Source organism: Peromyscus californicus, unplaced genomic scaffold (assembly GCF_007827085.1).
Source record: "Peromyscus californicus insignis strain IS unplaced genomic scaffold, ASM782708v3 Scaffold_14__1_contigs__length_90479793_seg_2, whole genome shotgun sequence".
Taxonomy (NCBI): domain Eukaryota; kingdom Metazoa; phylum Chordata; class Mammalia; order Rodentia; family Cricetidae; genus Peromyscus; species Peromyscus californicus.
The window spans coordinates 50,630,244-50,657,850 of record NW_026294436.1 but is presented as its reverse complement, the minus strand read 5'-3'; the positions used below and the strand labels follow the sequence as shown (position 1 = coordinate 50,657,850).

At 45.0% G+C, this 27,607-nt stretch overlaps 1 protein-coding gene across 5 annotated transcripts in view; it reads right to left on the bottom strand.

Annotated features, from left to right (window-relative positions):
- Gpr161 (G protein-coupled receptor 161) overlaps positions 1-3,392 on the bottom strand; it is a 41,284-nt gene extending 37,892 nt beyond the window's left edge. The window contains exon 1 of one of the 5 annotated variants that reach the window (XM_052737460.1): positions 3,119-3,392. The gene's annotated coding sequence lies outside the window, so the exon portion shown is untranslated. Of the gene's footprint in view, positions 1-1,884; positions 2,329-2,386; positions 2,591-2,814; positions 2,961-2,990; positions 3,094-3,118 lie in introns of those variants that run through there. The other 4 variants (XM_052737461.1, XM_052737458.1, XM_052737462.1 and 1 more) reach the window with 4 other exon arrangements.
- Positions 3,393-27,607: the final 24,215 nt, after the last annotated feature.

The window sequence follows — 27,607 nt, the reverse complement described above, 5'->3', positions numbered from 1 at the left end:
AAGGACCCCAGAAACAGACTGAAAACTAGTTGAAAGTATTCTTCTTTGGGACGGTATAGGATCATTGGTAAGATTAGGGTAAGTTGAATGAATGAAGTATTAAATCCTTCCTCAAAACTGCAAAGCATACTGACAGCTAACCTCCCCCCCCCCCCCCCCCCCCCCCCCCCGGCACCGGCCTTGTTAATATTTTTGGGTTTTAAAGACACCACTTCTCCCCTCCAGTCATGCTTTACAATGGTTCAGATAGACTGTGTCTCAAAAGGTCTAATCTAGGCTGTATACTGTCAGTCTGCAGATCACAAAACACCTGGACACACAATTCAATTACTATGCGTATTTAACAAAAATGAGTTTTGAATTAAAAGCCAATATTTTTTAAAAAATGAGATTTTTGCCCCCCACAAAAATTTACAGTTTCCACAAAGCTCACATCAGACAACAATGTGTTGGGACCTTGTGATAGTTATCCACAGCTGGCTGCCTCCTCATGGGGTGTCACTTTGCACATAACCCTACCCAGCCCACCTGCCCAACCTGTACTCTGGCTTCCTGGATAGCATGGTCTATGGAGTGTGTGCCAAGGGACTCTACCTCGATCTGCTGACACTTATGACGGATTAAGTTCAGACTCCAAACAGTGCACACACCCTCTGATTTCTCCATACGCCTTGGTTAGAGGACTCCCCACACAAAGGGCCGCAACACAGATCTGGGGACCCAAGGTCTTGCAGTCAGTACCAAAATATCAAGCACATTTCTTCCTGAGAAGGTCTCTATGCTCACTCCCATCTCAATGGGTCTGTAGGACAAAAAGTCCTGAGTCAAATGACCCCCACGTGCAAAGTATTGCTTAGTCTAAAGATCCTAGTTCAGTCGGGAGGCAACCTCGCCCTCCCCCGGCCACATAGAGAGTTTCAGGACAGCCAGGACTACATAGAGACCCTGTCCCAACAAAAAACAAAACAAACAAACAAAAACAGGGCAGACTATTTCACTTTCCTGGCTTTCAGTTTCCTCACCCATCAAAGGGGACAATAATTGCAGTTCACAGGGCTGTCACGTGAATGGATTTAAAAGGTGAGTATGAAAGCAGTTGCCAGCGCCTTAAAAGTATAAAATAAGGTGGGTGTAGGGTAGGGCGGGAAGAGGGGCTCTGGAAGAAGGAGGTAGAAAGCCTGGCTACATAACCCGAGGCCTCGCCCCCTCCCCATTCTTCCTAGAGGAGCTGACAAACGCATGTTTTCACCTGCTCCCAAAGTGGCTGAAGAAAGTAAGATGCATTATACAGGCAAACATCATCGATTTGGCAAAGCCGTGGCTCCAAGAAGCTAGGCTGCAACCCGGGATGGCTCTACCCTGAGGAGACAGATTCCAAAGCTCCAGCAGCCTCCAGCTCCTAAGACAGTCTGATCTATCAGTGTCTCCCCCTGGGCACATCACCGAACCCAGTTCCTTTCCCTCCAAAACTGCAACTTTCTCCCTACCTAGCAGGGAGGAGGGCTAAATGGCCGCTCTTGTAAACACTTTGCAATACGGATGAGAGGTACCATAATGAAAAGGCAGAGTTTCAGAGTTGTGCTACCCAAAGGTGCCAACGCCCGGCTGCAGGCACGGGTAAGCAGGCTGCTCTGAAGCGCGTCGGGCCATCCCAATAGACGTCCTCATGCCACATGCCTTTGTCCACAGGATGCACCGGGGCTTAAGCTCTTGGCCCAGTTGGTAAAGTGCTTCTCCCCAGTCCCCAAACCAACCAGATCTCCCTCTCACAGATCTAAGGAGCAGGGGCGCCCATTCCACGGCACGGGGCGACGTCTGGCTTCGCCTCCCACCCAGGCTCTGGCACAGGACACCCTGAGTCCTGACGAGGAGGATGTTACTCACCTGGTCCTCACGGATTCCAGCTGAGGGTCGCAGCCGCTGTGCCCCACACCCCCATTCCTGAGCCGGCCTCAGGGGGCGCGGCCCTCCTCTACAGAGTCCGGGGCATGCACTGATGCTCTCCCTTCCCAGGGGATGTGCAGAGGGCCTCCGGGGACACGGAGCGGTCTGCCCTCGGCAGAACCAGGTGGGCTTCTGAAAAAGCCTCTGGCCGATCAGAGGGGCGCGCCCCCAGGCTCTCCCCACAAAGAGCTCCAAAGCCAGACGCGAAAGCGCCAGCGCCCCAAAAGCAAGGCTCGGTACAGCCGGGAACCAGCCTCAAGAAGACTTGGGAGAGAGGCGCCGGGAGAAGCAGAACACCGCGGAAAGGGAAGGGGGATCGGGGGAGGGCTGCAGACCCAGCCGGGCCGGCGCCTAGCACAATGCCTTCAGCGCCGCTCCATCCCGGGGCAGCCCGTCCCGCCCCGGCCTGCGCCCCCCACCCCCTCTCCCGCCCGGTGCTCACCGAAGCGCCGCGGCAGCTCGGGGCCCGGCCGCCTCCCCGCCGCTTCCTCCCTGCGAGCCCAGCCGCACCGCGCCCGGGACGCGAGGTTTCGGGTTTCAGCCCGCCGAGCCCCGCTTCGCTCCTCCCGCCGGCAGCACGCGGCCCCCGGGCCCGGAGCAAGGCCGAGGAACTTTGAGGCGCTCGCGCTCCGCCTCCCGCTGCTCGCCCGCCCTCGTCGCCGCCCCGGCCGGCGCCCCGAGCCCCCCGATGCCCGGTGTCCCGCGCCCCGCCCCGCTCTCCTCCCTCACGCCCCTTCCTCCGCCGCCTCCCCGCCCGCCCGGCCACTTTTTTCCCCATTTCTTCCCACGACCAGCCTCTGAGCAGCCTCGGCCCGCGGCTCTTTGTCTCGCCCTCACCCTCTCCATTCTCCCACTTTTCCCCCTGGAAACCTTTTTGTGGTTTCTACTCCGGCCTCCTCTCTCCCGGTTCCAGCCTTTAGGGACATCCGTTTCCATTTCTCTCTCCATCCCTCAAGTACTTTCGGATTCTTCCCTCTCCACAATTGCATTCTCCTCCTCCTCCTCCCGTCTCCAGTTGGACTCAGGGCATCCTTTCCCTTACTCACCTTCATCCAACCAACCACTGAGGGCATCTGTCTAGTACCAGACTCTGTCCTGGACCCTGGCAATATCACAGTTAATAACCCCGAAGCGAATGAAAGCAAGTTGGAGTGGAGAGTGGATGTAAACAGACCTTTACAATGCCTCCATGCCCTCTCTCAACAAAGGGGGAGAAAAAGCAGAGAGAATAAAGACCCGGGCCTGCTTGTGCAGAAGACGAAAGCTCCTTCTTGTTCTTTCTTTCCTTCTTCCTCATCCCACATATTTCATACTTCTCTCCAGCCCCCTAGGTTTCTATGCTGTAATCTTAAAAAAACTGAAGCGAACCGTACAACTGCGAAGAAAAAGAAATAATCATAAAGGAAGAGCACATGCGTCAGCATAATAATCAGATGCAAAGTAATAACGCCTGTTGTCAAATTCCAGAAAAATAAATAAATAAATAAAATACTGATACTGAGCTTAGAGTAGTACTCAAATCCCTCTGAAATCCATCTGCTTGGATAAGTGCATTAATTATTCCCTTGTCTGCCAGTTGACACTGTGGGAGCTGCCTCCTTATTATTATTGGGCAGCATTTAGAATAATAATTCACTATCTACCACCTGCTAAACCCCCAACTGCTTTAGGGAACAAGTGGGATAATGAGGGGGAACAGTAAATGGATGGCTTGCTATTCTGTGTGACGCGATGCTTTTATTCGGTCAAAAATTAGGAGCTAAGTCCTTTTCAAAGTCTAGGTCATCCAGCCAATTAGATGCTCGGAGTGGCTTAAATCAAGGTGTTCTCGGGAGTATTTTAGACATGTATTCCAAAATCTCTGATTATTAATTTAATTAACATGGATTCAAACACCAACTAAGCCCTGTGACCCTGGGGGAATTAGCTATCCTTTTTGAGTCTCAGCTTATTCATATACAAAATGGGGGTGTGAGTACCTACCTATCTGTGGGAATTAAAAGTTAAATGAAGAGTTGAAAAGATGGTTTGGTGGTTCTGAGCACCTACTGCTCTTCCAAAGGACCCAAGTTGGAGTCCCAGGACCCACACCAAGTGACTTGAAACCACCTGTAACTCCAGCTCCAACACCTCTGGCCTCTGTGGGCACCTGAACTTATGTGTATACACACACACACACACACACACACCAAGTCTGTCACCGACAGCCATGCAATCTAGACATTAAGCTTTTCTGAAAGTTAGCATTCAGGAAAGATCTGGAACTATTTGTCACAGAGTGCTGCCTCGGAGCGAATGAGAATTCAGAGCAAACAGTTACAGCTTTTTTGGCTCTTGTGTAAAAGGCACCTTCCACTGAGCAAACTTCCCTCAGACTTACTCTTTCATTTTGAATTCTTCAATGGAAAACATTTTTTAGCCTGCTGCTTATTACCTGATATATTATTTATCAGAAAGGTTTTTTTTCCCCATAACTCACAGGCTCAGAACTTACTGTACATTTGGGGATAGAAATTGCTGCCAACAAACACATTTTTTGATTGCTATCGTAAGATGGTTTTGTGTTTTCCCCCTTCTGGAGCTAATATTGAGCTCTGAGCAGTTTCCAGTCAGAAGAAGGAAAATCAGAAATTATTATTGAAATAATTATTTCTCTCTGTATCACTGTGTAGGTGACAGCCATGTGCGAAAATTACACTAATTTTGTGCAAGAATATAATTTTTTTCCTGGAAAAAAAAGAAGAGAAATATGCACACACACACATACACACACACACACACACACACACACACACACACACACACACACACACACAAATACAAAAACAAAACCTTCCTTAGTTGGTTTTATGAGCCATTCTTTTTTAGGGCCCTCAGAACACTTCCAAGCTGAGAGGCCTCATCCAAATGAATCCCAAATGCTTCCTGAAGAATTCTCGTCTAATGAGGCATTTTTAAGTAAACTATCCTTTCATCCCATCTGTCTACAGAAAGCTAGTAAAAGTGAGACGATGACTTAGACTATCTGCACCACATGGACTGTTACTGTACCAGTCTTCCTACCCTCACAACTAGGCTGAAATGTCTCCTCTTCCAAGAAGCCTTCCCTGGGCAATGTGAAAGACTTTCAAATTCCCTCTGTTACTTTTCCTATATAGAATGTATCTTGGTGTCCTGCAAGCACTTAAGGGGCAGAGACTGGCAGATCTCTGTGAGCTCCAGGCCAGCATGTTTGTTCTACATAGTGAGTTCTAGGGCTACATAGTGAGACCCTGGCTAGAAAAAGAAAAAGAAAAGAAAATGCATCTCTACTTATCTGTATTTTTTCTTTTTTATAATTTCTTTATTATTTAATTTGAGCTTGTGTGCACGTGTGTGGTGGTGCTGTGGCCAGTTACGAAGGTCACAGGACAAGCTACAGGAAACATCTCCTTCCTTCCACCATGTGTGTCTAGGGGGTCAAACTCCAGTGGCCAGAATTGTCAGAGACCCCCTCTACCGCTGAACCTCACCAGCTCTCCACTCAGTTCTTTTCAGTATCCACTAGTAAATAGAAACACGCCACGAGAGCAGGTACCTTATGGAGTGAGACAGAGAGGTTGTCTGTTCATCAATATAAGACCAGGGCTCAGCCTGATAAAACGTTTAAAGCACGTGATAGCTGTAGTGAGAGCTCCGTGGTTAAAGTGCTGGCCCCAAGGCAAGCACAATGGTGAGCGCCTTTAACTGCAGCACTTGGGAGGCAGAGGCAGGTGGATCTCTGGGCATTTGAAGCCTGCCTGGTCTACATAGTAAGTTATAAGATGGCAAGAGCTATACAGTGAAATCCTATCCCAAACAAATAAACTAAAACACCCGCCCCCGTAAAAAAAAAAAAAAAAGCTCTAGTCCCTCAAGCAAGCAGGAGGGCCAAAGCTTGGATCTCAGAACTGATGTCAGGTAAGTGAGGTGGAGTTGGCCTGTAATTGCAGTCTCAAAAATCAAGGATGGGAATTCTCAAAGAAGCTGGCTAACTATTAGGTTGGTGGGCTCTGGGTTTGATTGAGAGACCTGTCTCAATGAATAAGCGGAAAATGATTCCCCCAAGTCAATATGTGGCCTCTACATGCATACACACACACACACACACATACACACACACACACACACTACACATGCACCCACACATTTGTGACTCCCCCCCCCCCCCCCGTGGAAATGTATCTCATACACACATGTATAAAAAGGGAAAAGACACCTTTTAAAAACAAACTTAAGCCAGGTGGTGGTGGTGGTAGTGGTGGTGGCGGTACTCAGGAGGCAGAGGCAGGTGGATCTCTGTGAGTTCGAGGCCAGCCTGGTCTACAGAGTGAGATCCAGGACAGGCGCAAAGTTTACACAGAGAAACCCTGTCTCGAAAAAACAAAACAAAAAAAAAAAAACCAAAAAAAAAAAACCCAAAAAACCCCCAAACAAACAAACAAAAAAAACCCAAAAAAACAAAAAACCTTATAGCAAAGGTAAATAAAGGATGTTTTCAGGGACCTCGGATTCTGAAACTCCGGTAGAGATATAAAGCCCTTGAAGTATCTCAGAAGTATCTCAGATACCACAAACACAAATGATAAACTAAGTTTGTTATGCTAGAGACTTCATTACAATTAAAAGTTGAATGCCCCCAAAGGACACCATCAGAAAGGGAAAAGACAATTCCTGGAATGGGCCAAAATCTGTGCAAATCACAATCTGACAAAGGCCTAGCATCCAGGTATATCCGAGGAATTCCTGTCTCTCAATACAAAGATAGCTCATTCTAAAAATGTGCAGAGGTTCTTCTCCAAAGAAGGTAAATATACAGCCAGTGAGAACACAAAGCTCATTGGCATTATTAGTCATTAGGAAAAAAAAAACAAATCAAAACAACAATGGCACTCTGTTTTACACCCACTGGGATGGCTATGATCAGAAAGACAATAACAAGTGTTTCGCAAGCTGTGACGGAACCTGAGCCCTTGTACTTCACAGGTACTTCAGAAAACAGTTTGGCAGCTCTTCAAAAATGTCACATATAAGGTTATCACACAGCCCTGGGATTCCACATCTAGGTGTCTACCCAGGAAAGATGGATGTCAAAGCATGTACATGAATCTTCCTAACTGTGTTATCGTAACTTACCAAGAGTAGAAACTTCCCAAGGTCTCTCACTGGAATGCACAAGCAGAATGTGGCAAATCCACACACAGGAACATTACTCAGCCGTTGTGGATGAAATCATGCTAATTGAAAGAAGGCAGGCATAACACAACACATAGTGTATGATTCTATGTACATGAGAGATCCAGAATGGACAAATCTGTAGAGACAGACACTAGCTTATGAATTGACTGGGACTAGGAATGGGATAAACATGAAAGACGGCTGACAATGTATACAAGGCCGCTTCTGGAGAGGATGAAAACATTCAAAACTTACGTTAATGATGATGATGACCACGTGAAGCTGAAGACCAATGAGCTGTATACCTTACCACGTGTGAATTGTCTTTCAATAGAGACGTTCGAAACAAAAGGAATCCCCTGAAGAGTTTGTAAAAATGGATCTTGGGCCCCATTCCCAGAGATACCCTGCTTGAGTTCTGAGTAGCTGCTTATCTTTAGTCAGGGTTACTATTTTATAATGAAACACCGTGACCAAAAGCAAGTTGGGGGTGGGGGTGGGAAAGGTTTATTTGGCTTACACTTCCACGTCATAGTCCGTCATTAAAGAAAATCTGGTCAGGAACCTGGAGGCAGGAGTTGATGCAGAGGCCATGGCGGGGAGCTGCTTATTGACTTGCTCATGATGGCATGCTCAACCTGCCTTCTTATAGAACCCAGGACCACCAGCCCAGGGATGGCACCATCCACCATGGGCTGGGCCCTCCCCCATCAATAGCTAATTGATCTTATGGAGACATTTTCTCAATTGAGGTTCTCTCCTTTCAGAGGACTCTAGCTTGTGTCAATTTGACAAAACAAACAAACAAACAAACAAACAAACAAACTAGACAGCGCACTGCTGTTTGCTGTTGGACGTCCACACTCCTTTCTGCAGAAAGCATACCCTCAAAATTTCATTGGGAAACTATGGCTTCCTCCTGGGCATCAACCATGGGGTTCACATAACCTTGATTTCTCTTCCAGCTCCAGCGTGCACTTTGCTTCTCAGCATCATCCGTTTCTTTTTAGCCACAGGGATTGGTTTACTGGGAGACAGGAGACATCGCTCTGTTTCAAGTGAAGTCTTGACGTTTTGCTGAGAACACGTGCAACTGAGGCTGAGAATGTGGCTCAATGGTAGAGCATTTATTTGCCTAGTGTGCCCAAGAACTGGGTTCAATCCCCTGCGCAGAAACAGAACAACAACATAGCAACTAGTTTCTTCCCTCCATGGTCCAAAGTCAGGGAGGTTTTTAGCAGTCATTTTGGGACCACAGGAGGGATCCTGCAGCAGTCATTTGGGGACCACAGGAGGGATCCCCCCTACGTGAAGCCCAAACTTAAGAAAGAGAGCACACAGAGTTGTGGAGAGACAGTTAAGAGTCCTTGCTGCGTTTGCAGAGGATGTGGATTCTGTTCTAAACACCCCATAGTGTCTCATAACATCTGTAACTCCAGTTCCAGGGGATCTGACTCCCTCTTCTGACCTCTGCCCACACACAAGCGATTTATATATATATACACACACATGCAGGAAAAAGCTCATACATGTAAAATAAATAAATAACTAGCCAGATGTGGTGGTGCATGCCTTTAGTCCCAGCACTTGGGAGGCAGAAGCAGGTAGATCTCTGAGTTTGAGGCCAGCCTGGTCTACAGAGCGAGTTCCAGGACAGCCAGGGCCACACAGAGAAACCCTGCCTAAATAAATAAATTTAAAAGAAACATCACAAAAGAGAGTGAGAAAGAATTTAGGTCCTGGTTGTACTCTTTGACCCTGGATGAAGGTTTTCCCACCAGTGGAGCGTTCTACCACTGGTCATTCACAGGAGGCAATATTGTTTTTCCTAACTAATTTTTAAGACTTAGCATATTTTCTAAAATGTCATTTTTATATACCATATGTTGTGACCACATTCACCCCCATCACCCTCTCTTCTTCCCATGCCTGCCAGCCCTTTCTTCACAAATAACCCCCTCCTACATTCATGTCTGTATTGACGTATTTATTTTACCCCACTGAGTTTATTAGGGTTGTTTGTTTGAGAATGGGTAGGGAGTTATTTACCAGAGCATGGGCGATTTACCAATGGTACATCATTGAAGAAGATGGCATTGCCTCTCCTGGCAACCGTTAACTGCTAGTAGCTCCTCATGGAAGGATGGGGCCTACAATCCACCTCTCAATCCATGATACGTTGAAGGGCTCATTTCTAGGCAGGGCTTGTGCAAGCATCCACAGCTGCTATGTGTTCCTCATCACAGTGCCCTGGCATCTCCAGAGAATGAGGTTTCTTCCAGATCTTACCTTTGTTCTGCCCTTCTACAGTGTTCCCTGGGCCTTCAGGGAGGTAATAGACATGTCCCGTGTAGGACTGAGCAGTTGACGGTTAAGTCACAGATTTGACGAGTTAAGAGTGTCTGTGTGAACGGCTGCCCACTGCAAAAGGAAGCTTCTTTGACCAAGGCCGAGAAGGAGCCAACAACTTTTTAATTAAGTAAGTATGGATTTGGAGTTGTCACAATGATTAGCTAGTGGTGGGAAGACAGAAATAGATCAGGAAGGCTCTTACCTAGGAAGACGTGGATATAATATGAGTAGAGCTAAGTAGCGCTAGCAACTGATGGTCACCTCAAGAAGAGGAAGCAAATGGTCCCCTACACTGGCTTTCCAGAAGCTTCATTCTGCTCTGTTTCACTACCTTGGAATGAAGTCATCTATGATTTTATGGGCTGTACGCCTCCCCTAGAGCAGTTTCATCAGCTTGTTCTCTCTCTCTTTCTCCCTCCCTCATTCCATCCCTCTCCCTCTCTCTGCGTGAGTGTGTGTGTGTGTGTGTGTGAGTGTGTGTGTGTGTGTGTGTGTGTGTGTGTGTGTGTGTGTGTGTGTAGGAAAAGCAGAAGCGAGAGGAGGAAAATTTGCCTCAAATTGTAGGATGTATGGACATTTGAACATTCCTGTCAGAACCTTCGCTCATAAGTGATGGGTCATCCATGCACAACTGTCAGTTAAACTCGGGCACTTTTCTGCAAAGATGGTCTACAGCACATAGACTCTCAGATCTGTCAAACTTGTATTAGGTCCTTTATATGCCCATTTCATTATTGCAAAAGAGGACAGATAAAATTTGCTCTGCTCAAGGCAGCCAAGAATCAGAGAGAAAAAGAGAGTGGACCGAGGACATGGCATAGCTTCAGAGACATGCTCCTGTGAATACTTACCTCCTCCAACCAACCCGCCCCCTAGTTCCTACCGCTTAAAAGAAATATACATTTACCTTTTGATCTATAATAGTGGCACTCCTAGGAATTTGTCCCAAATTATAAAATGTTGTTAGAGAAATCAGAAATACTTGTAATTTGAGAGGATAGAAACTACCCAGGTGTCTACCAAAAGGAGGTTGATTAAGTAAGTTAGGATTGAAAGGCACAAAGGAATGAAGAGAGTCTCTATAAAATGTAGTGGCAGCTAAGATGAATCGTTATGTCAAAAACACTTCTGCAAGACACAGGAGTGTCTGTTATGTGTTGTGTGAGATAAAGAGAGTATGAACACGCTGGTGTTTGCTTACATTCAAAAGTAGAAGAGCACATCAAACAATGGACCCCAGAGCAGGAGAACGGCTCAGTGATGGGTACTGCTCTTGCAGAGGACTCTAGTTCAGGTCCCAGCATCCATGTTGAGTGGCACACAACCACCTGTAACTCCAGTTCTAGAGAATCCAAACCTGTCCTGGAACTTGCTCTGCCTCCCAGGTGTTGGGCGTAAAGGAGTGTGCCACCACTACCTGGCTCCTGGAATCACCTCTTTTTCAAAGATTTTATTTCGTGTGTGTGTGTGTGTGTGTGTGTGTGTGTGTGTGTGTGTGTGTATTTCACGCACATGAAATAAAATCCCAACACTTGGGAAGCACAGCAAGTTCCAGGACAGCCAGGGCTACACAAAGAAACCCTGTCTTGAAAAGCAAAAACAAACAAATAAAAAAAGTGATTCCAATAAAGAAAGCAAGATTTCCGAGGAGATCACTTGATGTATGGTTTTTGTTTTATTTTTTGAGACAGGGTTTCTCTGTGTAGTTCTCTGGAGTCTGTCCTGGATCTCGCTCTGTAGACCAGGCTGGCCTTGAACACAAAGATCTGCCTGGCTCTGCCTCTCAAGATAAACGGCGTGCACCACCACTGCCCAGCTGATGTATGGTTTTGAATTTGAAACTTAAGTATACATTTTACAAAACTGAAAAAAAAAAAGCTAACACAAAAAGAACAAAATGACCTCTGAAAATGGAATAAAAGCTAGAGTAAATATCCCTTTGTGGTGGTTTGAATAAGAATAGCCCCATAAGCCATTTTTTAAAAAATATTTAGTCACCAGGGAGTAGCACTATTTGAGAGGATTAAAGGGATTAGGAGGTGTGGCCTTGTTGGAGGAAGTATGTCACTAGGGGTGTGCTTTCAGGGTTGAAAAACTGCATGCCACACCCAGAGTTAGTTTCTCTCTCCCTCTCCCTCCCTCCCTCCCTCCCTCTCTCTGTCTGCCTACATGCCACCATGCTTCCTGCCATGATGGTAATGGACTAAACCTCTGAAACTGTAAGCCAGCCCCCAATTAAATGCTTTCTTTCTTGAGAATGGTGTCTCTTCAAAGCAATAGAACAGAATAGAATTAAGACACCTCTGGGGCAGAAGAACTTTTCACTAGTTTTCCACCAGTACGTGAAAATCACCACCAACTTAGCAGCTGGAAGCATGACCTTGTGATGTCAGGGTTGGGAGATGTCCAGGTGGGCTCAGCGCTTTCTCAGTTCATGAACTCAGAATCCTAAAGTCAGGGAGTTGGCGAGGCCTAGCACTTACATGGAAGACCTGTGGCCATTTGTTTACTTCCTGCTCTTCAGGACAGTAGCAGAATTCTCCTCCTTGCCCTCAGGAGCCTGAGATGTGTGCATTTCCTTTCTGGTTACCAGCAGGCACAGCTCTGCTCCTGTAGGCCACCTTCATTCCTCCTCGCGGGGACCTTGCATCTCACAGCAAAGGCCTGTGCATCTCTCCCTCTGACCTCTCTGGAGTCCCATATTCCTCTCTCAGGCAGAGAAAACTTATTGCTTTTAGCTATTCATGTGATTCGGTCAGGCCTATCTGGGAACTATTTCTATTTATTTAAAGGTCAGCTGTCACATTTCACAGTGTCATCACAGGAGCAATAGCTCATGGTAGTCATAGTTTCAGGACATTTTTGTAAATCTGTCACAACAACACAGAGAAAGAATTCCAAGTGCGTTTGGATTGTAGTATTGTAACACTACTTCCCTAGTGGGCTATATCCTAAGGATAGAAAATAGCTTTTAAAAATAAACAAATAAGCAACAAACAAACAAAAACAACTCAATTCTATTTAACATTCAGTTGTCTTATGTTGGTAGTATAAGGACACGTGGATTTCTTGTGGCTGTTTGAAACAACTCCATAAATTGTACAGGAAAAAAAATAATGATTCTGTTTACATTGTGGGACCTGTGATTTTTAGTGAAGAAAACAGTTCAAATATAAAATTGAGGCAGATAAATAAAACCTGCAAAATCTCCTTTACACTAAAAATGTCAGTATGAAACTGTGCTTGTTTCTTCTTAAGTGAATTTGTTAGCCCTATCTGTTTAAAAGGCATGAGGAAATGACAACATAGAAGTCACCTGAGCTCAGGCCTTTAATCCCAGCACTTGGGAGGCAAAGGCACACCTGCGAGAGATCCACCATCTCTGTGAGTTTGGAGCCAGCCTGGTCTACATAGTGAATTTCAGGACAGCCAGGACCACACAGTGAGACCCTGTCTTAAAACAACACAACACAACACAAAAGGAAGAATGTCTATTTGGCTTACCCCCAGTATGAACTCACAATGGACACCTCTAGTACCAGATGGGTCCAAATGTCATTTCTCACCCACTGTAGCTAAGGTTAGTAAGAAGCGGCTTGTTGCAGTTCTGGGTCGGAAAGTATAGAAGATGGAGCTGGAGTATCTTTCTGCACCAGAAAAGAGATTTCAAAGGCAAAAAGGTCGTTTCAAAAGAGCTGATCTGAGGGGATAATTAAAGCATCCAAAACAACTGTGATTACAGGGAATTGTATGTTACCAATAGAGGGAGATATTTGAAGTTATGCTTTTATAAAAATCTACTGGTCACGTTCCTAATTGCTAGGCAACCAACTCATTCCTCTGAGAAATTAGTAAATACATGAGCAAGCCAAGCATTTGTTTACATTTTCTTATAGGAATTGCATTTCATAATGTAATAATGGGTAATATCCCTGTTTGAAAGCCGTAGAAAAATTATTAAAGAAAAATACTTCTTAATGGAAAAATTCCGACATGGCTGGGGATGTAGGTCTGTGGGTAAAGTGCTTGCATGCATGCAGGCAGGCATGATGCCCTATGTTGCATGAACCTGGTGCAGTGGCATATACTTGTCATCCCAACATGTGTAGGTAGAGGGAGAAGGTTCCAGATAATAATTGTAGCAGGAAGACTAGGATTTAAAACTCACCATTCACAACCCTTAATGAAATAATGGTTATAGCAACACAGGAGAGAGAGGGCTCCTTTATCCCCATCTTAGTTTTTATGTGGGCTCTTTGGCTAGCTCTAAGAATCCAATTAATACAAGAGCTGGTTCGCAAGAGAAAAACAGGGAAAAAAGTTTTATTAAATGTATATGTACAGAAGTGTCTTTATAAGAGAGCCAAGGCTGAGGAGATGTCCAAAGTAGGATGCTTTTGTACCTTTTAGACAAAGACCAGTACACTTGGGAAGGAATAGCAAGGCAAATGAATATCTGGACTAGGGCAGTGACTTAGTCAAGGTTTCTATCGTTGAAATGAAGCACCATGACCAAAAAGTAAGTCGGGGAGGAAAGGGTTTATTTGGCTTACACTTCCATATCTCTGTTCACCATCAAAGGAAGTCAGGATAGGAACTCAAACAGGGCTGGAACCTGGAGGCAGGAGCTAATGCAGAAGTCATGGAGGGGTGCTGCTTACTGGCTTACACATGGCTTGTCAGGCTGCTTTCTTATAGAACCCAGGACCACCTGCCCAGGGATGGCCCCACCCACAATGGGCTGGGCCCTCACCCATCAATCACTAATTAAGAAAATGCCCTACAACCCAATCTTATGGAGGCTTTTTGTCAGCTGAGGTTCCCTCCTTTCAGATAACTCTAGCTGGTGTCAAGTTGACATAAGACTAGCCAGCACAGAAGTAAATTCTAGAGCTGTCATGGTGTAGAGAGAATGTCCAAACAAAAGGAAGAAGACAGCTTCTTCTAAGACTGTGTGGTTCAATTTCATTGCAGCCCTGATTTATAAGTCTAGTGATCAAGGTGACATTCCAGCCTTGCTGTGTGAAGACATCTCTCTTCAAAGAGTCTTAGGGTTTGCTATGTGTAAAAATGGCCCCTTCTAAAGTCACAAAAACAAATCAATATAGCAAGTTGTCATATTTTGCCTAAACTTTGGGAAAAATCACCAGTGTGTACTAAAATCACTAGAGGAATGGTGATGTGTTTGTGGCACATGCCTTTAATCTCAGCACTTGGGAGGCAAGGGCAGGTAGATCTCTGTAAGTTCGAGGCCAGCCAGGTTTACAGAGGAAGTTCCAGGATAGCCAGGGCTGTTACACAGAGAAACCCTGTCTCAAAAAAACAAACAATAAACAAAATACTTGTAATGTGTGTGTGTGTGTGTGTGTGTGTGTGTGTGTGTGTGTGTGTGTGAGAGAGAGAGAGAGAGAGAGAGAGAGAGAGAGAGAGAGAGAGAGAGAGAGAGAGAACAGTTCCTACAAAATCCAGAAGAAGGTATCAGATCCCTTGGAGCTGGAGTTACAGACAGTTGTGAGTTGCTGCACTTAGATCCTCTCCCATACCAGCAAGTATTTAAACCACTGAGACATCTCTTATTCCCAGTAGGGAGCAGTCCTGTATAAATTTTGCAATAAGAGATGGATGCTGGTTAAAAAAAAATCTATTTGAACTTTGCTCTTTGTCTCTAGCATGCCCCCCATAGGCTTATGTCATAAAGGCTCAGTACCCAGCTCGGCGCTCATACGAGGTGGTAGAAACTTCAAAAGAATGGGGCCTTGAGTCAGGTGCAGTGATGCGTCTCTATAGCCCCAGCTACTGGGGAGACTGAGGAGGGAGGGTTTCTTGAGTCTAAAACTTTGGGATCCCATCTCAAAAACAAATCAAAACACAAAGAAGAGGTACCTAGTGGTGGTGGGGTATCTTTGGTCCTTGGGGCCTTGACCTCAAAGGAACCTGTGGGACCCAAAGCTCTTCTTCCTTGTGGCTTCTCAGCCACTATGAAATGAATGGCTTCATCCACTGCACGCTCCCACCATGATGTCCTAAAAGACATCAGACCACCAGACAAGATGAAAACCTGGTGTAATGGGAGACTAGTCAGGTAGATTTTCCAAGTACCTCACAGTTTTCCTTGGAGTAGACTTTCTCTCTATCATTTGTTATTAGGTAGGCCAATGCTATTGCGGAGTTGTTCTTAGCCATCCATGAAATTGAAATGCAAGAACACGGGGAGTATCCTCTCAGGTAAAAATAGGAGTTTTTGGAACCAGTACACTACAGGATGGGGAAAAATCATTGTTTTCCTCTTCAGGATATTGAACTTTTTTACTGTCTCTAGTCATTGTTTATAGAACTGGATTTCATAAGGACGTTTCCTATTTTTAAAGAAACATCCATTATTCATGATGTTGTGTCACATATGGACATTTTCATACACATACATGTTATACACTGAGTATATGTCCTCCCATACCCTTACCCCCTCTCTCCTATTAGTCCTGTTTGTTCTCCAGTTTCACCTCTGACTTCATGTCATAAATACATACATGTAAGAATCCATTTTTTCCAATGAGGCCCTGAACACCTGAGAAGGTATAAAAATATATTTTCCATAGGCATTGTTCACCTTTAGAACTCTATATCACAATGCAATTAGCATGTTGAATTCAGAATTTCTTTAAATATTTTTAAATAGTTATTTAGTGTGTTTGCATATTTAGAAAGAGGTCAGAGGGGCCGGGCGGTGGTGGCGCATGCCTTTAATCCCAGCACCCGGGAGGCAGAGCCAGGAGGATCTCTGTGAGTTCGAGGCCAGCCTGGGCTACCAAGTGAGTTCCAGGAAAGGCACCAAAACTACACAGAGAAACCCTGTCTCGAAAAACAAAACAAAACAAAAGCAAAAACAAACAAAAACAATAAAAAAAAAGAAAGAGGTCAGAGGGCAGCTTGCAGAGAGTTGGTTCTTTCCTCGTGCCATGTGGGTTCTGGAGATCAAACTCAGGTTGGCAGGTTTGGTGGCAAGTTCCTTTACTCACTGACCCCAAATTCATAATTCCCTGTTATTGCCATTGACTTCATACACAGCCCTTTACTTTTACCTATTGGTGTGGGTGGGTCTTGCGTGTGCCGTATCTGGCATGTAGAAGTCAAGAAGACAACGTGTACAAGCGGGTTTTCTCTTTCTACCACGTGAATCCTGGTGATGAAACACAGGCCCTCAGGCTTGGTGTCTATAAGGTCATCAAGAAGGAAAGACGGACAAGGGGCAAGCAACTCTTCAACGGGCTTTATTCAGGAAAAGCCCCGAGGAGGAGGAGAGTTCTCAGAGCCCAACAAATCAGAGAGCACAACCAGGCCTTACAGGGCTCACAGGGTGGAGTACCTACAGAGGAGGGAGGGTAAGGGGCCTGAATTTTTTCCCTCCGATTTTTGGTCCAGTTAGGAATAGCTAGGAAAACAAGGTTCCTGGTAGGTAAAATAAAATGTCAGGTGATGGAAAAAAAATATCTTGTTGCTGCCATTAGGGTAGTGAGGGCAAGAATCTAGGAAAGCTTTTTACTTTCGTTCAGGAAACCAACCTAGTTTCAGTAATTGTCATTGTTTAACCAAAATGGAAGAACTTTACAAAATGGAGCGAGCGTAGCTAACAGCAAAACCCACTTTGACCCGCTAAGCCATCTCACGGCCCTTTAAAGGAGGGGTTGTAGTATAAAGGGCAGTCCACACGTCAGAAGCCAGAAGATCTGGATTTGAAACTTGACTCTGCCCCCAACTTCCTACTGTGCAGTGGAGATTAAGACTCAAGACTGGGGGTGGTGGGAGGTGGTGGTGCTGGAGAGACGGCTCAGAGGTTAGAGCACTGGTTAATCTTCCAGAGCACCCGGGGTTCAAGTCCCAGTACCCACATGGCCGCTTACAACTGTACCACTGGCTGTAACCTTAGTCCTGGGGGATCCAGCACCCACACACAGACAAATCATCAGTGAGAGAGAAAAAAGAAAGAATCAAAACCAGCTGGTACTGCCTAAGGAAGGGTTGAAAAAAGCCACAGCTCTGCCCTCCCCCAGACCCGTAGGAGGGCCTGCAGCCCGGCTTTTCCCTCCTGGCCAGTGCTGGGAGACGAGATCAGGGCGAAGCAGAGGAGGAGGTTGGGGGTAGGGGTGAAAGCGATGGGAGCGATAGAAGAGGGGGTCGTGGAGCAGGTTGGAACCGGCGTCCTGAGTCCGAGGGAGAAGATTGAGAAAGGAAGTTCTGAGAGGCAGCGAGTTTCCCGTTCTCCCATGATGGCCAGAGGACAAGGCTGCGACCGACGGTCAGCTGTGCCAATCCACACAATGAACAGTCCTGTCGTCATCTTAAACTCGAAAACCGTCTTGGCTGTTTGGCGGACCTTCTCTTTAGCTCTTTTTATTTGTCCTTGGTTTGGGGGGGTTTTGTTGTTGCCTTTCCCTCTTTCTCTCTTCTCAGGCCAAGGGAGCAGAGGGCCCCTAGCGGCCAAAGCTGGATCTACAGAAACCACATTCTAGAGTTTGGGGACAAGGTGCCTGGGTCGTGAGTGAGCAAGGGACTCCCCTGGAACCAGGGCTCTAGGGATGTTGAAGGGAGATGGAGGTGGGTGGGAGCGAAGGAGGGAGACAGAGGCAGCACAAGAGGAACAGGAAGGGGAAGGGAGAGGAAAGTACAGAAACAAGAAGGAAAACATGCAATGTGGATACAAGTGCATTTAAAAAAATACTTCTAACCTGTCTCAAAAGAATGGGGGGGCCGGGCGGTGGTGGCGCACGCCTTTAATCCCAGCACTCGGGAGGCAGAGCCAGGCTGATCTCTGTGAGTTCGAGGCCAGCCTGGGCTACCAAGTGAGTTCCAGGAGAGGCGCAAAGCTACACAGAGAAACCCTGTCTCAAAAAAAAAAAAAAAAAAAAAAAAAAAAAAAAAAAAAAAAAGAAAAAGAAAAAAAAAGAAAAAGAATGGGGGGAAAAAGAATTCTTAAATTTTTTCAGAAAAATAATATTACTGGAGGAATCATTCAAATTTTAGCTTTGGTGATGGCCCTAGGTCATACATTGGGTATATACTTCACTGAATTTAAAGTGTTCTGTCGATCTCTGCTCTATGACTAAGATCAAATGTAAAGTGTTTAATCATGGGTGACCACTGTCCATTATATAACTGGGCTAACAACACACCGTGAGAGAAAAGATAATTTGGGGGGAGGGGGTTGGGGGGTCTCACTGTGTAGCTTTGGCTGTCCTGGAACTCGCTCTAAAATCCAGGCTGGCCTCAAACTCAGAGATCTGTCGACCTCTGCCTCCTGAGGGCTGGGATTAAAGGCGTGCGCCACCACCACCTGAATAACGTAAATTTTTTTTAGATTGATTTCACTTTATGTGTATGAGTGTTTTGCTTGCCTGTATGTGTGTGTGTGTGTGCCCAGTGCTCCCCAAAGTCAGCAGGGGGGAGGGGGTTGAGTTCCCTAGAACTGTGTATCTTCCTCATCTGCAAAATGGATAACAGTAACACACAGCTCATGGAGTGGTTGCGTGGAAAGAATGAATGAGCACGTGTCTATATCAATGCCTGAGACTGTCTGCAGTTGACCAATGTTACCATCCTTTTCTAGCCTAGGGAATGAAGAGTCTCAGCTATCTGCCTCTGAATGCGGCAGATTAGCACTGGGGGGGGGGGGCTTCTCTTTTTCCTCCTATGTGATTTGAATCCTGTTTCGCCTTAACACAGATACTGTCCACTTTCTTCCTTTCCTGACACGAGACTACACCCTTCAGTGTTCCTTGTTCATTACTCAAAACTTTATCATGCCGGGCGGTGGTGGCACACGCCTTTAATCCCAGCACTCAGGAGGCAGAGGCAGGCGGATCTCTGTGAGTTCGAGGCCAGCCTAGTCTACAAAGCGAGTTCCAGGACAGGCTCCAAAGCTACACAGAGAAACCTTGTCTCGAAAAACAAAACAAAACAACTTTATCAAACGTTTGAGCTTCCTCCCTCTCCCCCACCCCTCTCTTTTTGTTTGGTTTTTCAAGACAGGGTTTCTCTGCATAGCATTTGGCTGTCTTGGAACTAGCTCTGTAGACCAGGCTGGTCCTGAACTCACAGAGATCTGCCTGCCTCTGCCTCCTGAGTGCTGGGATTAAAGGCTTGCACCCCACCCCACCCCCCGCCTGACCACATCTGACATTCCTAAGTGGCAAGCACACCGAGGCAGGTGGAGAATTTGCCCTCACAGAGGCAGGCCATAGTGTGGATGGTTCTATGTCTTTTTATACATACATGTCTCCTTTCCTAACAACTACCCTGTCCACTCTCCAGTGTCAGAAGTAGTGTCTTTTATGCCACTCAAGCAAGACTCTGAGAATGACCTTGAACTTCTGATCCTCCTGCTGCCACCTTCCAAGTGCTGATATTACAGGCAGGGGCTATCGTGCCTGGTGGTTTGCTTGTTTGTTTTTAGACAGGATCTATCATATACTTCTGGCTGTCCTGGAACTCACTATGTAGACCAGGTTGGCCTCCAGCTCACAGAGATCTACTTACTTCTGTCTCCTGAGTGCTAAGACTAAAGGAATGTGCCATCATGCCAGGTAGCTGCTTTGTTCTTTGAGGCAGGGTTTTACTACAAAGCCTAGACTGCCCTGGAACTCTTCATCTTTCTGCATCAGACTCTCAAATACCAGATTATAGATATGCACTATCATACCCAGCTTTTACAATAGTATCTGTATCAAGCCAGGCATGGTGGATCACACCTTTAATCCCAGTGTTTGTGAGACAGAGGCAGGCAGATCTCTATGAATTTGAGGCCAGCCTGGTCTAAACAGCGAATTCCCGACAGATGGGGCTACGTAGAAATACCTTGTCTCAAGCAACAGCAAAAACAATATTATCTGCATCAATGCCTTGAATACAGAGGGCACATAATGCATGCTGTCCTGGATGAGATGCATTTAACCAGGCTATTCCTTTTTCTTTCCCTGCATTTACCTTTAAGTGCTCCCTATGTAAGAATTTTAAAGTGGCTGCTCATGGGCATTATGACCCATCTGTCCCATTTCTCTCCTTAATCTAGCACCGACCAGGTTCAAACACCAAGGAAAGCCTGGTTCATGTTCAGGAATGCCCAGAACAATATGGTCTTTGCAAGATGGCTGATTGTGAACAGGAGTGTGAACATAAGGACTTCTATATGAAGTGCCCACCTTGGTCACAATTCTTTAGCTGTTCTATTGTCTGAGCTGACCCCCAAGTTACTCTTAAGACTCTATCTAGTAAACAAGGATGAGCTCACAGGGTTTCCAGAGCACTGTGGAAGGAGTCAAGAGTACACTGTCTCTTTTTACCATTCAATTCATAACCAGGGTGACTACTTTCACTATTATAATACAGAAGCAAGTTATTTACTTTTTAAAGCCATAATGGGGCAGGTCTACTGACTCAGGCTCTTCTTGTTACCCCACACAGTTTTGTTTTGTTTTGTATAACTGTCCTTGAAATAACCTCAGCTAGCCCTCGGAGATTTTATTAGTGCTCAGGGAGAGAAGAGGCTTATACTCCCTGCCACATCTTGACAGACCTGGTTTGTGGCCAAGCTTGAGTAAGCACCCTTCGTTTCCAACACCCTGGCAGTTGTTTAGGGAGGAACGGCTTTAGCTCCCAGAGGGCTTAGCACCAGATGTGCTGTTAGGAGGAGAGTGGAGCTATTTCTTAGGGAGATAGTTAATTGGAAAGAGACGGGGAACAACGTGATGCTACGGTTGACTTGCTAATTGTGCCTTTATTAGGAAATGCATATTAAACTGAGTTAGAGCTATCCAAAAAAAATCAATTAGTTCTAGCTCTGTTAGGAAAAGATAATTATTTTCATGTTTATGTAATAATAGAGTCCAATATAATCTGGGCCTATTTTTTGTTCTGCAACTCGAGAGGGCCAATACATTTCCCTGAAGCCACGAGAGTGTCTGAAATGACTGATTGCTCTTTCTGTGTCACTAATGAGTCCATGACAACCCGTGTCACAAGGGACAGTTGGGGATGCTATATTTTTGAAGACAGACTTAGATGAAACCAGCTTCTCCTCTCAGCTCCTGAAATCCCATGAGCCTTTCTTCCGTATCCCCTGTTCCTCTAGAACACGTGAGCTGCCTGAACACTGTATGGATATTTGCGTGTTTGGAGACAGAGTCTCACTGTGTAGTCCTGGCTGACCTGGATCTCACTAGGCAGACCAGGTTGGCCTTAAACTTACAGAGATCTGCCCTTCCCTGCCCCCCTAGTGCTGGAACTGAGCACCTGTGTAACCACACCCCGCTTGTATGTGAATATTTGGGACAAAGAGGTTGTGGGAAGGGAAACTCCAGGAGGATTCAAGGGAATTTGTAGACTCTTCCAAGTTTTCTCAGGCTCTGAGGAGTTTGAGACTCAGAGGGAGGGAAGTGAGATGGCTGAGCAAGGAAAGGCACTCGTTACCGAGCCGGATGGACTGAGTTACATGATGGAAGGGGAGAACTGACTCCATCAAGTTATCCTCTGACCACCTAACACTGAACATGTATGTTCATGTTTCCACATGCCCCTAGCTAACTAACTAAATCAATGCAAAAAAAAAGACATGAAGAACAGAAGCTGAGAATCCCAGCTCAATGTCCGAGTTCTTCCCTTGTTTGCCCCATGACTGAGTCTATCTACAGTGATGAATCTGCCTTTTCTCTCTCCACGTCTGATATACTTTGATGCCATCGCTTGCCTGGCATAACCATTTTTTTGCATGAGGATCTGCCTTCTTTTCCTGCTGTGGAATTAGGGGCCTGCTTCCAGTCCTCAGGTCTGTGACTGTCTCCTGTGGCTGGATGTGTGGCCGGCTTTGCTCTCTTTCTCCTTTATATATTGTACTCTTCCCACAAACTAGAGCACCCCAGCTAAACTATTGCTAGACTTCTTCTGAGGGAGTATGTCCCTGTCTCACGAGCTGCCTTGACCCTATGGGACCTTTTAATTCCTGCCTGTTCAGACACCTTGACTTGTTGGTGAGTGACGGTTATAGAATTCACAGCCCCAAACGAGTTTGGGAACATAATTATAAGTAAGAAAAATGTCTCTGCTGCATTGAAGAGCAGTTTTTGGGGATTCTGACAATAGATTTTTCTTAGTGAAGAATTAGTGGAGAACGAGAATTGGAAGTTGTTTGAAGTTAGAAAAAGGGACCAGGATATATGTGTCAGTAAATGGACAGGAGGAAGACTCTGGATGCCACACTGAGACAGGCTATGGAAAATCAGCCCTTTGGAGCTGTGGTTTGGTTCTGTGTGGCACATTTGGGAGGTGAAACCATACTGCTAAGATGTAAAGGAAAAGATTTCTCAGTTGTCCTTTCTATTATGACATGGAAAATCAGATAACATATTTTTAGCTCTGAGTCATCATATCTGTGTTTGTGTCCATCCAGTCCACGTTTTTCTGTATGTGAATTATAGGTAAATGCTCTTTATCCTCATGGAAGCCACTGTCATGGGAATTCTGAGAGGAAAGTCGGGTTCTGATTTTTCCAGACACTTAGAAGGTTGTTGGGGTCATTCCTCCTTCCCATCAGATTTGAATAGGTAAGTTGAATCTAATTTAAAACTCCTTCCAAATTATTTTATTTAAAAGTAAATTAAAAATCATTGTTAGGAACACCATTTCATTATTAAAATTTTGGAATAATTGAGTCGTCAGAAACAGGTATGTTAGAATTGTATGCAAATATTTATTCAAATGATGTTCATTATTCACTATCCACTTACCAACAGTTCAACACACATACATAAACACACACACAGACAGACACACACACACACAGGTTCACTTAGCAGAAGAAAATGACTGTACCCACCAACTTGTAGGACTGTCTATTTTATTATAAGTGTCTTGTTCTAGTCTTTGTTGTTTCTGGTGAATGAAGTATGGTAGAAGCCATGTCACATCCAGCAATTAGGGAGACAATATTTGAACCCAGGCAGCTTAACTCTAGTCCCCTTACCTACAGAAGTTCTCCAAGAACCTGTTTGGACCTTCATCCCATTTTCAAGGCAAGTGTTGAAGGGTGCACTTGCTGAAGCCCGGTTCTTCCTGGCCTGACAGATCACATCACATGACACCCCTTAGGAGCCTTCCTCTTTTCCTTTTTCTTATTGTTTTCCTCTCCTCTTCTTTTCCTTTCCACATCAGTCATGGAAGTCACACTACAGTGATGGGATTCTACCTCCCGGCTGACATCCAGCCCAGCGTGCCTGGCTTCCTGACTCTCTTCATCGGGGAGAGGTCTGACCCCCAGGGGAAACTCACTTGGTTTCACCCCTCCTTTCTCCATCCTCCCTTTCCTACCCATCCCTATCTCTACTTGTTGGTCTCCACATTTTAAACCGAAGTTTATGGTTTCAGAATGTTTGTCCCTTCGGGCTCTTTATTTATAAACTGTCCCAGTTCCTTCAAGACCTTCACCCCCACACAGAAAGAAGGAAAAGAAAGAAAACTATTTTGTTTGCGCAGCATCTGGACAGATGTAGCGTGAATTCCTAGGATTGCTTGTTTGGTTTGAATCTGTGTCCCTGTTAGCTGTTTTATGAAGCCCTGGTTCATGTGCTTCATTGTTATCTTCAGACATCAGCATAGAAATGTTTCCTTGACAATATTCTGCTCAGCTACTGCAGTTTTATAGCTTAGTATTTTCATGACCTGGATTAAAATACACATACAAAAGTCTATGCTTCCAAGGCTATTTCTATAAAAGGCATTTTTAAATACATGTGTTTTACAAGGGATTAAGGCCAGGGATTTTCTCACAAACTCAAAATAACATTTGAATCAGTCTTTTAGGTGTTTATATTTCCCTAAAAGCCCAAATAAATGCCTTATTTTAGTATACTAAAATAAGGCTATTCTCTATAAAGTGTTCCTAGTTGCTTCATTCCCTGACATTAATTATGTCAACAATGATATAGTACAGCTGTTTCTCTGTGTAAATGATTCTAAAATGGGCTATTTACCCAAGTTCCATCAGCCCATTTGCTACTGTTCCAGGCCACAAACTTAAATCTCTCTCCATGTCCACACATACTATACATATGCAACAAAGAACCACAATGTTTACACAGTCAGAATTTAAATGCCAAAAAGTAACACCAAAGACAAAAAATATCAACACAAAAAAATGGCTGTTGACTGCAGAGGAGATCTCCACAGCAAGTTACCAAGTTCTGGAAGAACCAATCACATCCCGAGCTGGATACAGCTGGTACATCAGGTAACTCCTGCCTCCTGCCACTCAGTAGCTCTCTAGACCAGTGAGAAACATGAGAACTCACCTGACCATTATAAAGAAAAGAAATGCTGGGCCATGGTGGCACAAGTTTTTAATCGCAGCACTCAGGAGGCCAGCCTTGTCTACAAAGCAAGTTCTAGGACAGCCAGGGCTACACAGAGAAAGTCTGTCTTGAAAAACAAAAGAAGAGAAATAGTGTAACAGCTGCATTAGAAGCAATGAATCTTTTTATTTTTTTAAGATGGGGTTTTACTGTATAGCTCTGGCTGGCCCAAAACTCATTATGAAGACTGTAGACCATACCCGTCTTGAACTCAGGGATCCACCTGCCTCTGAGTGCTGGGATGAAAGGTGTGTGTCACCACATCTGGCCAGGAGTAATGACTCTTCTAAGGTAGTATCTCATAAGCCAAACAAGTGTGCTTTGGGTTATGATGATAGATCCAAGAGATCTAGAAGCTGGTTATATGGAGAAATTCTCTTGCTTTGATTATTTTGTGGTCCTACATACAACAGTTTTAATCTGACTTTGGATCACATCTCTACTGCACCTAGAAGCACCTCGATGCTTGTCTTACCCATTGTATTTTGAGTCCTCAAACAGGGTTCTGCTCCTGTATTACATCTGTTTTGGCATGAATGTGGGCATGCACACACACACACTTTTCAAACCTGAAAGGTGGGAAGAGGTTAAATTTCCTAACGTATCTTTCAGTTTCCTGCTTCTTATTCTATACTCTTTCTCTGCTCTCTTCCTATCCCCAGGCTTGCCTAGACTAGCAGCACAATAGTAAAATCCTTCCATTCTTTCCGTAATTAGCACAAAGTCCACAGTTGTAGATATTGGAGGTAAGGAGCAAGTGCCCATCTCTGAGAACTACTATACCACCAATTCATGGGCTTCTATCAGCAAGGCTGACCTGGTTCCTATTGATTAGGTCTTGATGGACACCTGATTCAAGCTCAGCTGATCAGGTTCTCTCTGCCTAGAATTTCAAATGTAAGCCAGGAGCTGGCTGGCAAGATTATACTTGGAAGGTCTGGGGTTGTACATGAAGAGTGCAGAATGAACTGACTGAAGACCAAGAGATAGAGAGAGACAGAGATGAGAGAGACAGAGACAGAGATGATACAGAGCTAGAGAAGATTGGCAGAGAGATAGAAATACAGAGGCAGAGATGATAGAGACAGAGACAGAGAGCCAGCTGAAGGGGATGTTAGAAAGACTGTAGAAACCGACTAGCACTCAAGACTTCCCAGCCCCTGGGTCCTTCCTTCCTTCCTTCCTTCCTTCCTTCCTTCCTTCCTTCCTTCCTTCCTTCCTTCCTTCCTTCTGTAGCCCTGGCTATTTGGGAACTCTATCTGTAGACCAGGGTGGACTCCAACTCACAGAGATCCGCCTGCCTCTGCCTCCCAAGTGCTGGGATTAAAGGTGTGTGCCACCAGTGCCTGGCCCAAATTCTTGAATACAAACTCCTTCACTAAGGCCAGCTGGAGATGGTTTCTACTGGTCTCAACCAAAAAGTAATTCTATTAAGACACTCCCTTAGAGAGCATATTTTGTGTACTCATTATCATTACACTGACAAGCGGTGTGGCCTCTTTTAGGCATTTGACTCATGTAGAACTTTCTAGGCCCCTGGTCAATTCCTTGACAACTCCTCAGTCTAAAAGAGACCAAGTTCCTCTATCTCTCTGCCTTGCCTTATCACTTCCTCTTTCCACCCATCCTGTTTCCTCCTCCTAAGAGCTGGGATTACAGGTGTGTGCCACCACTGCCTGGCTTCTAGTGGCTAGCTCTGCACCCTGATTTCCAGGCAAGCTTTATTTATGAGAGCACAAACAAAATATCACCACATCCCACCTCATGGGAATATGGGCATTGTGTCTTAAAATTACTTCCTGCTGTATGGGGGTGACAGCATCTTTAGGGGATCCTGAAAAAAAATTGGGATAATTGTCAAGTCCTGGGAGAGCTAGCTGTATCTCTTGTTGTCCAGTCTCTGTGTAACGGGAAAGTGCAGGGCTTGTCTCAAGTCCTGGTTAAAGTAGTCTGTGAAGCTGGACCATCTCAGCCAGCCACCTTGAAATCGTTCTGAGCAGTTTGTAGTCCAAAGCCAATCTTTAGGTGGTGTTTGTCACCTTAGTGGTGTTACCACAGTCCAGGTGAATTGTTGTTGTGGGGCCCCATACTCCTTTGGAGACTTCAAAGGTCACTATTAGGCATGGTTTTGGTTCACTGCAGAAAACTTAAACAAGATGTCATATGCAGTGAATCTCAGAGCGGTTAAAGAACCATAATTTGTTATATATATCCAAAGTACAAAACTTAATTCCTAGTTACCTGACAGAGGTTCAAACACAAAAAGTCATGTTCAGGAAGTTAGATGAAGCCTTCTAGAATTATGAAGCCTTCTAGAATTAGTTCTCTATATGAGCATTAATATCATGACAAAAACCTGAAAATATATATTAATATTATAAATTTTGATATAATATTTATGCCTTAAGAAAAGTTTTAAAGAGTCTAAATAAAACCAAAGGATTATGAGATTAGTGGCAATAGAATAGTCCCTTCATTTTCATTTTTTTTCTGTCCCATATCAGGTGGCTCTTCTGACATGATATAGACAGAGTTTTTGGATTTTCCTTTAAACAAGCATGCTTGGGTTTAGAGAAGGAGAGAGAGAAGCTCCAACTCCAAAGCCATCTTTAATTTTTAATTGAACTGGGACTACAAAAAAAGAGCCAGGTGTCTGCATGGGGGATGTGTGAAAGCAACTTTTTCATGAATTTATGCCCCAAAAGTTGGATGCCAGATGAAGC